Source organism: Neofelis nebulosa, chromosome 2, assembly GCF_028018385.1.
Source record: "Neofelis nebulosa isolate mNeoNeb1 chromosome 2, mNeoNeb1.pri, whole genome shotgun sequence".
Classification (NCBI taxonomy): Eukaryota; Metazoa; Chordata; class Mammalia; order Carnivora; family Felidae; genus Neofelis; species Neofelis nebulosa.
The window spans coordinates 190,732,987-190,745,976 of record NC_080783.1 but is presented as its reverse complement, the minus strand read 5'-3'; the positions used below and the strand labels follow the sequence as shown (position 1 = coordinate 190,745,976).

The 12,990-nt window shown below is 39.7% G+C and overlaps 1 protein-coding gene across 1 annotated transcript in view; it reads left to right on the top strand.

Annotated features, from left to right (window-relative positions):
• NFYC (nuclear transcription factor Y subunit gamma) overlaps window positions 1-12,990 on the top strand; it is a 67,830-nt gene that overhangs the window by 3,917 nt on the left and 50,923 nt on the right. The gene's annotated exons all lie outside the window — the stretch shown is intronic.

Below are 12,990 nucleotides of genomic sequence, written 5' to 3'. Positions count from 1 at the left end.
TCAAACCGTGGGATAGTGATTCTAGTATATGCTTATCCTGAATGATGTGTAAAATTAAAACTGGATACAACAAAATATTTGTAATCCCAATTTTGCATGGAAATCTTTAAATAATTCAGGTTTCAAGGGGAGACCAATGATTTGGTAGTCTGAGTTACTTTGTGACTTAATGCAATTAGGTGAGGGTCTCCTCCCTTTTATTTGCAATAACACTGCAGTGTAGGAGATAGAGTTAAAATACAAGGGGAATTAGGGCTTGCCATATTTTGTACATTCGTCATCTCAAGCTTCATTTGGCTCAGTCATTAAGTTAGCCAAATATGAAGAATGTTACAGCATCCATGACTTAGTTCTTTTTTAGTAAGTCTAGACAAGGTTGCAAAAACAAATATACACATATTCAGCAAGCATTTCTTAATTACCTTCCCTTCAACAACGGTGATCACCTTCATTCCCATTAACTCCTTACATCCATGGCCGGTTGCTGGGCCTTGTTATCTTCTGGAATGGACCACCCTAAAAATCTGGAATCCCAGGAGGTCTGAGTAGGTCTGAGTTTATGGTAAAAACTTGAGAACATCAGCTGTGTCTTCTAAGCAGACATACTAATGTTTAATACTTAACAGACTGTGTTCATGTCTTGTTACCTAAATTTTTATAACATAATTCTGTTATTTATGTGTACATATTTTCCATTTGGTCAAAACTGATTCATTGTACTAGAAAAGATACAGGGTTTCTTAACCTCATTTACAGAGATGCAGAGGCAAAGTGAAATGAGGAGCCATGCTAGGTGTCTCTGAGGCAGTTTTGAAATTCATATCTCTTTTAGTTCAGAGGTACTGAGCCATTAAGGATCTATGAATCAAGCTCAGGAATGATATAGTTAGTTACTAACTTTTATTGAGTGCTTATGTTGCACCAGCTAGGGTATAAATGTATATATTATCCACACTCTGTATGTGGTGGACACTATTACCACCTTTATTTTTGTGTGTGAAGAGACCGAAGGGTTAGGTAATTTGCTCAAGGTCACACAAGGTGGCAGAGCTCAGATTCAAACTTAAGTCTATAACTCTTAATTCCTACAAAATTTGTGGAACCCTTACTCTTAAACTGTGTTTTCTTGACACCTTAAAATATTATGAGAAAAGAAAAATTCCTGCATCTTAGATCAGGAAGTGACCTTCAGTTTTTTTCAGGCAGGTACTCTTTTACTGAGGCCCTAGAGTGTGATGACCTTGACAAGGTCACTTGGCTTGGCAAGGGGAGAGCCAGGTGTAACCCAGATTGTTGGATTCCCAGACCAGTCTCATTCCACTGGACAGTATTGCCTCTTCCGTGGAAACATTGGCTTGATGATAGGGATGACTCTAAGGCCCTTTTATATTTTGACAAGTTTGCCTCATTCATAGGAAGGAGAATGGCGGAGGAGATTATTAAAGATACAAATGACCTTCTTGAGGTTTATTCCAGCCTCAGGCATACAACCTAGGAAGAACATTCCTTAGCCAGCAAGTTGTTCTTTTCCATTCAGTTTCTTGTGCTCAAAGCAGACTTATTGTGAGTTATCTGATGTCTGCCAGTCTCTTTTCATTTTGTTTATTCAGTTTTTCATGCATGTGCTGTGACAAGTTAGGAAGGCTACAAGGTCATTTTAGTATTTTCCCAGTGACTCAAAAGTACCTAACATAATTTAAGTAGATTAATCATAGGAAGAAGTGGATTTAAAATACTTTGGCCAAAAAATGCCATTGGGAGGGGGTAGTGTAGTTGCTGACGCTGGAGTCAGACCTGGGAAAGAATTCTGTCTGCGTTTCCCCTCTGTGTGAGCTCAGGGTCAGATTCTTGACCTGTCTAAGCCTTAGTTTCTTCCTATGTAAAGTAGTGGTAATGATACCTCTGTTACAGAGTAGTTATGAAAAATGAATACAGCAGCATATGGTAGGTGCCTGTCACCAAGTGGACCTTAGTAAGTGAGGGAACACATCACTTTCCTTTTAGAACAGCATAAAATCTGTCAGCCTGTTAAAGCTTCCCCAATGAGAAGGTCGTTTGTAATCGTCTGTTCTTTCATGTACAGTAAGATTTCTACATGGGGGAGCAACCACTTGACATGAAAGAAATAACCTAATTTAGTTGTGGTGTTGTGATTTAGGAGTTGATTTATAGTGGATCTCTGTTATTATTAGTCTGTATTATTTATGAATGCACAAAGCAGTAACATCTTCTGCTTCAGAGTTAGGTTGTCTCCTGATTGCCTCTGTTCATTCTTGGGTGCTAAGTGGTAATGATTTTGATGAGATGAGAACTTTTCTGTATTTGCCAAATAGCAATAATTACTAAAATCAGAACAACCAGTTTTATCTTTCAGTCCAGAAAGATTTACATTATAGTCATTTAAAACTTTTTCTAGAGGTGCCTGGATGGCTCAGTCTGACTCTTGATTTTGGCGCAGGTCATGATCTCATGGTTTGTGATCATGATCTCCCAGTTTGTGAGATCGAGCTGCACATCAGGCCCTGTACTGATGGCACAGAGCCTGCTTGGCATTCTCTCCCTGCCCCTCCCCTGCTTGCACTTTATCTCTCTCTCTCTCTCTCTCTCAAAATTAACTTAAAAAAATTGTTTTTCTAATTGTAGAAGTTGTCAGTTGAAGTGGGACTGTCAGTTTGGCTTGTAGTCACCTGGTAACATTTTCTTTGAAGTAAGCAGGAAGACAGCATTGTAAAATGGTTCAAGAAAAAAAGTCTGTCTGCCTGCAGAAATTTTTTGCCAGGTTGCGAAATTTGCTGCACCCTTCCCACACTTCTCCATGTTTTCGCAGTGATGTACCTGATAACAGTGAGGCAACATTTGTGCTCATTTTCAGTGTGAGAGTTGTATTTTCTGTTTTGGGTTAAGTCCTTACTTGTTTGCAGACAGATTACTTCTAAATTCAGTGTACTTTTATACTGTGAGAGCTTTCTAATGGATAAACTTCAGGTGCAGTTTAGAGAGAGGGACTAGGCTAACCTTTGTATTTGAATGTTTCCAGTGGAATAGGTTTACCTTAAAGGTTCAGATCTTCATGTCCAAGGTACATAAGGTGTCCTCATTAGATGAATACTCTCCATTTAAAATCAACGGTATCTTGTTACAGATCAGATTTAAGAATTAATCTTTTTTTTTTTTTAAGGAAAGATTTTTTTTTTTAATTTTTTTTTAACTTTTATTTATTTTTGAGACAGAGAGAGACAGAGCATGAACGGGGGAAGGGCAGAGAGAGAGGGAGACACAGAATCGGAAGCAGGCTCCAGGCTCTGAGCCGTCAGCCCAGAGCCCGATGCGGGGCTCGAACTCACGGACCATGAGATCGTGACCTGAGCTGAAGTCAGACGCTTAACCGACTGAGCCACCCAGGCGCCCCTAAGAATTAATCTTAAGTACATTCATGGGTATGAGCTATAAACAGTGATCTTGACCAGTGCTTCGATGAATGCCTCAGTGACTCATGGGGAATGATATCGGAGTATGGAATATTTTGTATGATGTCACTGGCTTAAATCTATTAGAGTTAAAGTCGTCCCACCCATTACTGTGGTTTCGCTTTCTACGGTTTCGGTTACCCATGGTCAACCGTGGTCCAGAAGCAGATGATCCTCCTCTGACTATTGTCAGAGGATCAGTAGTAGCCCAGTGCCCTATCACAATGTCTGTCCTCACGTCACTTCAGCTCATCACGAAGGCATCTTATTTAGCGGCATCACAAGAAGGGTGCGTGCAGAGCAATAAGATTTTGAGGCAGAAAGAGACCACATTCACATAGTTTTTATTACAGTATCTTGTTATAATTGTTCTATTTTATTATTATTATTTCTTACTGCGCCTAATTTATATAAATTAAACTTTATCTTAGGTGTGTGTGTATGGAAGAAATGAATTGTAAATAGGGTTTGGTACTATCTGCAGTTTCAGGCATCTCCTGGGCAGGGCGCGAGTGGTGTCTTGGAACGTGTCTCCTATAGATCAGGAGGGACTACTGTACTGAAGGTTTTCACAGTTTCTGTTATTGCTCACCCTTTCCTCAGGAACTGCAAATTGTCCAGTGATCTGTATGAAGTGAGATTCTTTGCCCAATGTTAAGAAGACCTATCCTCCTCACTAGTGGTGTGATCAATTCATTTAAGAGAGGAAAGTGAAAGTACGTGCAATCTGCACAGTTGAACATCTTTGTCATTTTTAACTGTGTTAAAAATTATTGCTGTACCCTGAAGGGTAAGTAGCTTAGAATTTGCTCATTATCAGCTGACAAAGTTGTGGCCTTTTTAAAAAGCAAAGCACACTTGGTTGGCAGTAATTTGGGGGGCAGAGGATTGCTATTTATGGTGATATTTAATGTCATTTTTAGTAGGACTAAATTAAAAGGGAAAGGCCATAATGTGTGTAAAACTCCAACCATTTTGGAAGGTGGTCAGAATAGAGTTGCCTATAATCTTTTCATTCCGCTAAAATCCGTAAGGCAGCTTAGCGCAGCATTTCCTAAACTGTTTCATTGAACTTTAGTTCTTATACAATGTAATAAATGTCCTCTGGAGTTGAAAAAGGGATCCTTGACAAAATGATAGCTAAAGTGAAATGCATTTCTTTACTGCAGAATTAGTATTCAGGGCCTTTGTGTTTACGTGCCTTATGACCCTTCAAGAGAGAGGATACATAATGCAGTGTTTCTTGGACATATTTGGCCATGGAACCCTGTTCGTGAGAACATCTAATAAGTATTTCATGTTATGACTGGGGTGTAGTGGGGCCCAGTTGAGCAGTTCTAGTGCAGAGAGCTTATGAGTAAAAAATGAATCTTTTGTATAGGATAGTTTGGCCAGTAGTGGAAAAGAATTTTTCTGGGAACATACAACACAGGTCTCCAAAGTAACATAGACTCTTAGGGGTGAATATGATTTCAAAGGCCATCTAACCCCGTTGCCAGCATCCGTGACACTGGTGGCAGCTACCATTTTTTTGTGCACTTGCTGTTTATCAGTCGGTGGTGGTGTTCTACATGCATTATTAACCACTGGTCTTCATGTTATTTATTTTTTTTACCTTCTTAATATTTCCCATTCATCTACTTTTCAACATCTGCATTGCTACGTTTTCTGGTAACTAGGGTACTGCAGTGTCTTGTTTTCCCTGCTATCTGTCTAGAGCTGCCAGTCTCCCACCCGGTCCCACTTCTCCATACTGTACCCCAAATGATCTTTTAAAAGGGTAATTCTGAGAGGCGCCTGGGTGGGTCAGCTGGTTGGGCGACTGACTTCGGCTCTGGTCATGATCTCACAATTTGTGAGTTCGAGTCCTGCATTGGGCTCTGTGCGGACAGCTCAGAGCCTGGAGCCTGCTTCGGATTCTGTGTCTCCCCCTCTCTCTACCCTCTCCTGTTCTCTGTCTCTCAATAATAAACATTAAAAAGAATTAAAAAAAAATAAAAGGGTAATTCTGATTGTGCCAGTCCCATGCTTAAACTCTTCAATGGCTCACTGTTGTCCCTTAGAATAAAGTTCTAGCATCTTAGTCTTGTCCAGCCCTGTTCATGTTTCTGAGTTAACTTGTAGCCTTTTGCCCCTGGGCTACTGCCATACCAAACTATAGCCCTTTCAGGAATGTAATGCTTTATGTCAGCTCCAGGCCTTTGCACATACAGTTTCTTTGTCTGTCTCATTAAGTTCCTATTCTTAGGATTTAAATCTCCCAAGAAGCCATTTCTGACTGGCCTGAAATTGAGTTAGGCCATGGGCTAAGGGGCTATGCTTATGTCCTGTACTGTGCATTTGTTCCTGTTGTAACTCTTAACATAGAGCACTATGATTGCCTGTTTTAATTTTCCTCTTTGTTATAATAGACTTCAGTCTCATTGAGGACAGGGACTGTATTGTTTAGGATCCCCACGTCTTAGCACAATGCCTACACCTAAGTATTTATTGAATGAGTGAAAGTTTCCTTAATCTTTACAGTCTTGCAAGATGGTTTATAGTTTAGGAAATTGGCCTCAGTGGGGTTAAATACCTAGTTTGAGGTTACTCAGCTAAAAAGAGGTGAAGAGGGATTAGAATCTAAATCTGTCTAGCTGCAAAGACTGTTTTTCCCCCCTGCTTCTCCACATGGCTGCTCTTTTTCATCTTGTCTTTACATATTCCTGTCAAGTGTTCAAACAGCCTGTGCTAACAACCCCATCCATAGCTTCTGAAGCAGCTTGTGCCATCTTTGGACAGCTCTGAGAGAATAGAATAGTTTTCTAGAATAGTTTTCCATCCATTGGTCTTAATTTATGCTTTGGAGAATATAATTTATTTTTAAAAACAAGTAATTCAGGGGCTCCTGGGTGGCTCAGTTGGTTGAGCGTTCGACTTTGGCTCAGGTCATGATCTCACGGTTCCGTGTTCGCGGTGCGCATTGGGCTTGCTGCTGTCATCATGGAGCCTGCTTTGGATCCTCTGTTCCCTTCTCCCTCTGCCCCTCCCCCACTGACATTCTTTCTCTCTCTCTCTCAACTTAAAAAAAAAAAAAAGAAAAAAAAGTAATTCAGGGGGCCCCTGGGTGGCTCAGTTGCTTAAGTGTCTGACTCTTGATTTTGGTTCCAGTCATGATCTCATAGTTCATGACAAGCCTCACATTGGGCTCTGTGCTGACAGTGTGGAGACTTCTTGAGGTTCTCCGTCTTTCCCTCTCTCTCTGTCTCCCCCTCCCCACTGGCTCTCTCTCGCTTTCTCTCAAGCATTAAAAAAAAAAAAAAAAAAAAAAAAAAATTCAGAATTTATAATCCACTTAAGGTCTCATTTATTAGTTTACTTCATTAACTTGTTGAGCAGTGATTTACTGGGCACCAGCGCTATATTCCTTATTCTAATGATACTATCATTGCTCAAAATGTTTCTGGGACTTTGGGGTTCTTTGGGGGTTATCTTCAGAACTTCTGTCAGATTCTTTTGAAAATGTGTGGACACACTTTTTTAAACCTCGAAGGTGGATTTGGTTTGGGAAATAGCTAATAGTTGTTCAGGACCAAGTCAGGTGAAAGAAATGGGTCAGAAGCTACAATCTGGCAGCCCATAATTTTCTTTGGTCTGCTTATAATTAAAAAAAAAAAAAAAAAAAAAAAAAAAAAAAAAAACTGAACCAAAATTGAAACTGGAAAGATTTAACATTCAAACAATCTGGCTTTCATGTTTGTATATATTTTTTCCTTAAACCAGACAAAATGATACTATTTATGAAGTCATTGCGGTGGTTCTGGAAGGGATAATGAGGGTATAAGGAATGGGCATAATAGATGTTCTCTGTGATGCTATTTACAATATTTTAAAATTGAAGATACTGAGGGATTAATATCTAAAGTATACTAAAAATGTCTGCATCTCAACACCAAAAAGTAAACAGTCCAGTTAAAAAATGGGCAGAGGACCCGAAAAGACATTTTTCCAAGGAAAACATGTAGATGGCCAACAAACACGTGAAAAGATGCTCAACGTTACTAATCGTCAGGAAAATGCAAACCAAAACCTAATGAGATATACCACCTTACACCTGTCAGAATGGCTAAAATCAAAAAGACAAGAAATAAGTGTTGGCAAGGATGTGGAGAAAAAGGAACCTTTGTGTGCTGTTTTTTTTCCTTCAAAAAATTAAAAATAGAAATACTGTATGATCCAATAATTCTGCTGGATATCTACCCAAAGAAGATGAAAACACTAATTCAAACAGATATATGTACCCCTATGTTCATTGCATCCTTGGCATTATTTACAGTAGCCAAGATGTGGAAGCTGGGTGTCCATCAATAGACAAGTGGATAAGGAAGATGTGTGTATACACACATACACATACATGCATGCACAGTGGAATATTACATAGCCATTTAAAAAGGATTAGATTGTGCCATTTGCAACAACATGGATGGACCTCTTAGAGGATATCATGCTCAGTGAAATAAGTCAGAGAGATGAATATTATATGATTTTTACTTATATGTAGAATCTAAAAAACAAAACTAATGAACAACAGAAAAGCAGAATCAGACCTATGAGTACAGAGAGCAAATTGATAGTTGCCAGAGTGGGGGGTGGTGGGCAAAATGGGTGAAGGGGAGTGAGAGATACAGGCTTCTAGTTATGGGATGAATAAATCAGAGGAGTGAAAAGCACAGCATAGGGAATATAGTCAATGATACTGTAATAGTGTTGTGTGGTGACAGATGGTAGCTATACTTGTGAGCATAACATAACACATAGAGAAGTTGAATCACTATGTTACACACCTGAGACTAGTGTAACATTGTGTGTCATACATCAAAAGGTAAAAACTGTAAAACATTGTAGACAGTGAAGTCATTAACATAAAACTGATAGAATTCAGTGGAATATACTCCAATTGTAAATGATATAGATACAGATTTGATATGGAAAATTGTTCACATATTTAAGTGAAAATTACAAAGCAGTTTGTGTAATATTGTTATACAGTATGTTAGATGATATTAAGGGACTAACTCAGCCTTGTTTCTAACTGACATAAGCAAAATACAGTGTTTGATTCTGAGTGGTTGCTTTAAAGGAAGGTATTCTTAAAAAAATAGCCCATCTGCCTAACTGATAACATCAGTACAATACTGCTTTATACATCCATCTCATCAACTTAGTATATAAGTCACACAATGTATTTAATAGTCAAGTGAATATGGCTTTGTATTCATATCACAACATACGAAAAGTTCATTTTTCTCTAGAGGTTGATATTTCTTGAGGCTTCTAAGTGTACTTACTTTACTAAGTCAGTTAGGGACAACATCAATAAAATGTTCAGGGCACTGAAGAGCACAGTTTCTTTGCTGCTATTTCTGCTTCTGATGTGATTGATACAGCATAACCTCCAAGATAGGTAATCTTGGGGGACTGAACAAGACTGTCCTTGACAAGACTTATCAGGGTGGTTAAGGCCAACTTCTGTCATAACTCTGGTCCTTCAGTCATTCCTCAGGATCCCAGAGCAAGAGCTGTTCTGGCATCAGCTTTTTGTGTTCAGGATCTGACTTTTGTTTCTTTTATTGACTCTGAGGCTCTTGCTACAGTGGACTAGTATTCCTTCATGGCTTTTGTCAGTTGGAGCTGAATAGTAGCTGCCCCTTCAGATGGGACATACGCTCTCCAGTTTTCCTCAGTCCTCATTACTCGTTACTTCATTGACACTGTGGCTAAGGTTGGGTTTGATGTATTGGGGATATATGTGGATATAAATAAAACACAGCCACTAACTTCAAGAAGCCTTCCTCTGGTAATAGAGACATGGTTAAAAGTAATTATAATGTGTGATAAATGCTATAGTCAAGTGTATATTTAGATGTTATTATCTACCACATGCTAGGTGTTAATGCTGAGTGCTTTAACCTTATATCATTTAAACCTCAATGCTCCCATGGGTTGGTGTTATTATTATTATTTTTTTTTCCATTTTATACATGAAGAAGTGAGCTTAGGGATGGATAAACAGCCAGTAAATAGGTAGCTATGATTCAGAATCAGTTTTCTGACCAAGAGCATCATTTCCCATGCTGCCTACTTTGAGAGCTTGAACCAGGTAACCAGAGGCAGTCATTTTGCCTCATAGTGATCTGGGTGTTTTTTTAGGGCAAGACAATGCAGTTGTCTGTTGCAGAGGGCTGCTGATATCCAGGACCAGGGAAGAATGTGAGTCGGAATTCCAGAGATCCCATGAGGCTGTTAGTCCACAGTAACAACAGGCAAGAGAAGGGAAAGCTATAGTAAGTAAGTACAGTATAGTAAGCCGCCAGATGGAAATTCTAGGATAATTTCAGTTCTCTTCCCACTAGTAGCTTGAATTCTAGTAAGGTGGCTGTTGATGAGAGGGGTTCGAGTGGTTTTCTTGCAAACCTTCCAAGAACTGATAAAAACTATGCCAAAGGTATTCACAGAGTATTAAGGGACATGTTTGGTTTAATCGGGTATCAAAGGATGGGCATGTGAAACAACAACCAAATCTTGGCCTGGATGGGTGATGAAAAGCATGGGGAAGATTTTTTGTAGCAGCTGGGAGTCCTCCCACACTGCCCTTTATGGTTTAGGAGTTGCTTTCTGCAGGGTTGCAGGGTATGCTGGAGATGGAGGAGAGACAGCCCCTCCTAGTAGCTTTGGGGCCTTAAGGAGAGAGACCTTTCTGCGTCTTAACCCTGTATAAAACAAGGAATTTGGACTGGATGACTTCTAGCACTTTACAGTTTTTCAGTGCTTACTAGGCACAATACAATATACATGTGTTAACTCATTTAATACTTATGGTGGCTCTGGATATAGAATGGTGACATCCATGGATTACAGATGAGGAAGCTGAGGCTCAGGGTTAGTTCAGTGTCATACAGTTAATAAGCAGAGAAGTCAGAATTTGAAATGAGCTCTGCCTGATTCCCAGGTGCTTAGTTGTTTTTTCCTAGTGATAACTAATTAATAGTCAGCGATGTGAATGTTCTCCCTCTTCCTCTGCTTCCCACCTCATATAAGCTTCTTGCTTCCTTCCAGCCGACTTGACCTCCAGTGTTGAGGGGTTGAAAGACTCTAGTGTGGATGAGACACAACTGGCTTTTTGGCCCTCTGCCTTCTCTTCTCAGGCTGGTAGCTATTCAGAATCTGGGATCGAAACTTCTGAGAAAAGAACTATAATACCTGCAGTTTTGTAGCTTCAGCAGTCGTCCTACAACACACCCTGTTGGCATAACTAAACTCTTATTTAGATGCCATAGTAGAATCGCCACACAATCCTGTAACAGTTTATTTTGTGTTAATGATTTAATCATTAGTTGTTCCAAGTCCTGATAAATTATAAATGTGATTTGCTACTGGTTAAATGCCCCTAATACTTCAGTAGTAAAATGCGTATCAACTTATAGGGTGCTATTTTGTCATATACTCAGCTAGGTTTCTAACCATCCGGTGAAGTTCAACATCAGTCAGATTTCTAATTTTTAGATTAATGAAGGTGGGTTTAACGGTTTATGCTACCTCTACATATATGTGACTCCTAAGAATTTCCTTGGATGTGCCCTGGGGTGCTCCATGTCTTGGTGTCAGCCTTGTGGTACAATAGAAAGAATACCGCCCTAGGTTGGGACCTGAGTTTGCATTCTAGATGTATGGCTAGGGGCCAGTTGTTAAGCTTTGTGAACCTCACTCTTTTTTCACATATAAAAGAGGATAGTGAGGATTAGAGGGGGAAAGTCTGTGAAATATCTAGCATAGAACCTGGCACTAATTGGTGTTCAGAAATTAATTCATTGCAGTTTGAGAAATGAGTAGAATGTGTGTAGAGAAGTTAATATGGATGGCAAAGTGATTAGGCAGACTACCTTGCTTTTTTTTTTTAATTTTTAAAAAATGTTTGTTTATTTTTGGAAGAGAGAGGAGTGTGAGGAGGGGAGCGGCAGAGAGAGAGGAAGACACAGAATCTGAAGCAGGCTCCAGGCTCTGAGTTGTCAGCACAGAGCCTGATGCGGGGCTCGAACCCATTAACCGTGAGATCATGACCTGAGCTGAAGTTGGAGGCTTAACTAACTGACCCACCTAGGGACCCCGACCACCTTGCTTCTATTTCAGGACTCTGCCACATCTCTGCATATGCCCATGATGACTTTTCATGTAAGGTCAGCTGAGGTATTTCTAGAGAAGGACTCATCCTGAGGAAACAGTCGTGTTTGTTTCATCCTGGGATGCTTAGTTTTCATGGGAGGAAGCAGTTCTAAGGAGATTGTTCAGAACTTTCAGTAATAGTGCAGTGTTTCTATTTGACCCATTTTGTAAAAAGAAAAGAAGACATGTTAACTGATTTTCACCTTTTTTAGGAGGTTCCTCTGAATACCTCAACAGTTGGGCACAAAATCCATAAGCAAATCTTTGACCACTGGTAAACCTCAGCACCCCAGAATGTTTTCCATAACTGCAGTACTTAGAGTATCTTTCCTGGGCTCATTCCTGCTACTTATTCTTGAAAATGTGGTAAAAAGTTTATCTTCCATGATATCAGAACTCTGTAAGATTAAAAGCTGATAAACATTTTATGACCATTCTAAATAAATTAATCCAAACTATAATATGCTTTAAACAGTGTAATCACTGGTGTTCTATCTCTGCCAGTGTTCCCCACCCTTTATTATTATATTTCCCTCTTGGGTTCCTGGTAGACTTTTTGGCAATGCCACTGTCCCTGTCACTACCTTCTGACATTACTGCAGAATTTTCCTGTTTAGGTTAGTTTGTGTTTCAAAGTAAGGTGATTTTTCCTAGCACTAATATGTGCTTTTTTTTTTTTTTTAACATTTTTATTTATTTTTGAGACAGAGAGAGACAGAGCATGAATGGGGGAGGGTCAGAGAGAGGGAGACACAGAATCTGAAACAGGCTCCGGGCTGTCAGCACAGGGGCCCGATGCGGGGCTCGAACTCACGGACCGCGAGATTGTGACCTGAGCCGAAGTCGGCGCTCAACCGACTGAGCCACCCAGGCGCCCCTAATATGTGCTTTTAAAATGACCAGGGACAAGATGACAGATTCCTTTTTAGAAATCCTACAAACTGTTGTAAGGCCATTGGTATCACTCTTTGTAACAGCTGTTAAAGAGGTTACATTTTCTCTGGAGCTATTTGATGAGCCCACCCTGGTTTCTTTTTCTTCTTCTGTTAATGCTCAACAGAAAACTGTAGATAGTTAAGCCACAACTTTCAGATCTTGTGCACATTGCTTCTCTGGTTTACTGCCATAGGATACTGTAGCAATATCTTACAGACATCTTTGATGGCCAATCAGAAGCAGTTAAATTACCTTAAATTTTTTAAATGGAACTCTGACAGCCAATAAGAAATCCTTTGGGTGGGAACTGTAACAACCCTTTCGTGTGATTTTAAAGAACAATTGTAAATTTGCAGTTTCCTGTGTTTTGGAAGCACAAGAGGCCCTA